The 3989-nt window shown below is 35.8% G+C and overlaps 1 pseudogene; it reads left to right on the top strand.

Moving 5' to 3' along the window:
• Positions 1-338: 338 nt before the first annotated feature.
• On the top strand, positions 339-3729 carry LOC106986394 (histone acetyltransferase type B catalytic subunit-like; annotated as a pseudogene).
• Positions 3730-3989: the final 260 nt, after the last annotated feature.

Raw genomic sequence — 3989 nt, forward strand, 5'->3', positions numbered from 1 at the left:
ATAGGTGATGGAATCCCATAGATTACATTTCCCAGGTCCCTTTCTTGTTTGGTATCTACTACATTATGTCAATGGGAGGCAAGGTTTGGAGATTAGGAGGTGGGAGAAAGAGAGAAGACATTGTTCCTTTCCTTCTCTTCTCTTTTCTTTTCTTTTTTCCTGTACTTTCCTTCCTTTTTTTTTCCTTTTCTTTTTTTCCTTTCCTCTTTCCTTTCCTTTCCTTTCCCTTCCTTTCCTTTTTCTTTTCCTTTTTCCATTCTTTTCCTTTGTTTTACTTTATTTTTTCTTTTCTTTTTTTTTGCCACACTTCCTGAAAGTACAGCAGCAACAGTGGGGAAATGGGTTCCTCAGCAGGAACACAGGCTTCTCAGTGGAAGTGTAGTCTCCTTGGTTCCTACTCAAACAGAAGGGTGATAAGTCACAGATGTTCTAACAGCCTAGGCAGCTATGTGCTCCTGGCTCTTGTTTTAACAGTGGCCTTGGGAGTTCCAGAAGGTTTGGTAACACAACACTTGTATGCTCTGATCCCCATAGCTTCAGGGCACTCATGGGCTTTGGCTCTGATGAGAAAAGTGGCAGGTTACTTTGAGCTTGTGGGCGTCTGTAACACCAGTGTTGCTTTCTCTTGCACACATGAATACATACATACATACTTACACCTTAAAGTAAATTAACAATAGTTAGAATGTGATGATGTTGGGGTGTTATGATAGGACTCTTATAGTTCTTTTCTTTCAAGTATATTCCATGCATGAAGCCTTTGTATGATCCCCACTCTTCTCTTCATTCTCATACCTCTACTATACTCTCATTGACAAGTTTCCTTCTTTGAATCCCTGGTGAACATAAATGTAAAAATTCTCAAAAAAATACTAGCAAAACTAATCCCACAATACATTTAAAAAAATCATTCACCATGATCAAGTGGGATTTCCTTCTGGGTTGCAGTGTTGGTTCAGTATACATAAATCAATCAATGTGATACAACACATTAATAAAAGAAAGGATAGGAACCATAGGATCATTTCAATAGATGCACAAAGAGCATTTGACAGAGTACATAATCCATTTATGATAAAAACACTCATGTTTTAGAGAGAACATACCTCAACATAATAAAGGTCATATACGAAAAACACACAGCTAATGTCATCCTCAGTGGGGAAAAACTGAGAGATCTTCCTCTACAGTTGGAAATGAGACAGGAATGTACACTCTCACCACTGTTATTTAATATAGTACTGGAAAGTCCTAGCCACAGCAATCAGACAACAGTAAATAAATAAATAAATAAATGGCATCCAAATTCGCAAGAAAGATGTAAAACATTCACTATTTTCAGATGACATGATACACTATATAGAAAACCTGAAAGACTCCACCAAAAAACTGATAGAACTGATAAGTGAATTCAGTAAAGTCACAGGATACAAAATCAATGTAAAGAAATCTGTTGCATTTTTATATACCAATAATAAAGCAGCAGAAAGAGAAATTAAGGAATCAATCCCATTTACAATTGTACCAAAAAACAATAAAATACCTAAGTATAAACCTAACCAAAGAGGTGAAACACCTATACTCTGAAAACTATGAAACACTGAAGAAAGAAATTGAAGAGGACACAAAGAAATGGAAAAATAGTCCATGCTCATGGTTTGGAAGGACAAATATTGTTAAAATGTCTATATTACCCAAAGCAATCTGCACATTTAATGCAGTCCCTATAAAAATACCACCAGCATTTTTCACAGAGCTAGAACAAACATTCCCAACATTTGTATGGAACCACAAAAAACCCTGAATAGCCAAAGCAATCATGAAAAAGAAAGGCTAAGCTGAAAACATCACAATTCCAGACTTAAGCTATATTACAAAGCTGTAGTGATCAAAATAGTATGGTACTGGCCCAAAAGTAGACACACAGATCGATGGAACAGAATAGAAAACCCAGAAATAAACTCACAACTATATGGTCAATTAACACTTTGACAAAGCAGGAAAGAATATCCAATGGAAAAAAGACAGAATCTTCAACAAATGGTGTTGGGAAAACTGGACAGCTGCATGTAAAAGAATGAAACTGGACCACTTTCTTACAGAATACACAAAAATAAATTCAAAATGGATTAAAGACTTAAATTTGAGACCCCAAAGCATAAAAATCTTAGAAGAGAGCACAGACAGTAATTTCTCTGGCGCTGGTCATAACAACATATTTCTAGATATGTCTTCTGAGCCAAGGGAAACAAAAACAAAAATAAAATAAAAGGACATCACAAAATAAAAAGCTTCTGCACAATGAAGGAAACAGCAAAACTAAAAGGCAACCTATAGACTGGGAAAAGATATTTGCAAATGGTTATTGCAAATGATATTGCAAATGATAAATGTTAGTATTCAAAATGTATAAAGAACTTATAGATTAATCCTTCCTCAGCCACAGTTTCTTGCAGCTTGGAAATGGTCGGATTTGGTGAAATTTGGAGAAATTTTTGATTAAGTTCCAGAGTGCAGTGGAGAAGAAACTTGCAGAGTACAAATGTAATACCAACATAGTAATTGAACTAAAAATAGCTCATTTTCCTGAAGATCTTGAGAATTAAATTAGAACTTTCTGACTTGAATAAACCCATCAACTCTTTGGGGATGATGAAAATGATTTTGTTACAAGGATCTGAAGAACCTATCATGCTATATTGCTTGTAGCCTGTCAACATTGTTTCATGTCAAATATGCATCTAGAGTTGATGAAAACTTCGACTGTGTACAGGCAGATGATGTAAAGGGCAAAATTGGACAAATCATTCCACCTAAATTTTGTACAAACACGAATGATTTTCTCTCTTTGCTGGGAAAAGAAGTTGATTTCAAGACATTTGGAATCATACTGCATACATACTCTGTTCTCAGTCCAACAAGAGGAGAAAACTTTACCTTTCAGATATACAAGTCTGGCATGGCATGTAAAAGCATTTGAGAATATCATTAAAGGCTTCAGTCATTTTTGATGTGGTTTATTGAAACTGCTAGCTGTATTGACGTGGATTATGAAAGATAACACTAGTTTCTAGTTTTTGAGAAGTATAATAAAGATGGGGCTACACTCTTTGCAACCACAGGCTACCTGACAGTCTATAATTACTATGTGTATCCAGACAAAACCCAGTCATGTATAAGTCAGATGCTGATACTGAATCTATTTCAAGGTCAAGGCCATGGTCCTCAAATTCTTGGAAACAGCTCATAGATACCACATTGTATCTCCTTCTGTTCTTGATATTACAGTGGAAGATCCATCAAAAAGCTATGTGAAATTAAGAGACTTTGTGCTTGTGAAGCCTTGTCAAGACTTGTCATGTTTTTCCCAGGAAAAGTTGATGCAAGAAGTCAATGAAGATATAGCAATAGAGTCCCAACAGAAGTTCAAAATAAATAAGTGCATGCTAGACAGGTTTATGAAAATCTTCGACTACTGGTAACTGACATGAGTGATGCTGAACAATTCAGAAGCTATTGACTGGGCATTAAAAGAAGATGGATTAGCCGGTATAAGAAAAAGCAGAGAGATCTTGCTTTAGTAAAATGAGAAAATATCTCAGACCAGAAGAATTGACAAAACAGATGAATCAAATAGAAATAAGCAGTCAACATGAACAGCTGCAAGAAAGCTTTCGGGAACTTGTAGAAGATTACCAATATGTTACTGAACATCTTGCTCAAGAGTAAAGATTAGTCTGCTCTGTACAGGAAGTTTGCAAATTTCTGTACATAGTGTTATGGAAAATCTGATGATGACTTTAATTTTAAAAGCTTGTAACATCTTCTTATATTAAATTTTTTAACGTTTTTTATGTATTAGAGAGAGACAGAGCATGAACATGGGAGGGGCAGAGAGAGAGGGAGACACAGAATCCAAAGCAGGCTCTAGGCTCTGAACTGTCAGCACAGAGCCCGATGCAGGGCTCGAACTCACAAACCATGAGATC

Source organism: Acinonyx jubatus, chromosome X, assembly GCF_027475565.1.
Source record: "Acinonyx jubatus isolate Ajub_Pintada_27869175 chromosome X, VMU_Ajub_asm_v1.0, whole genome shotgun sequence".
NCBI classification, from domain to species: domain Eukaryota; kingdom Metazoa; phylum Chordata; class Mammalia; order Carnivora; family Felidae; genus Acinonyx; species Acinonyx jubatus.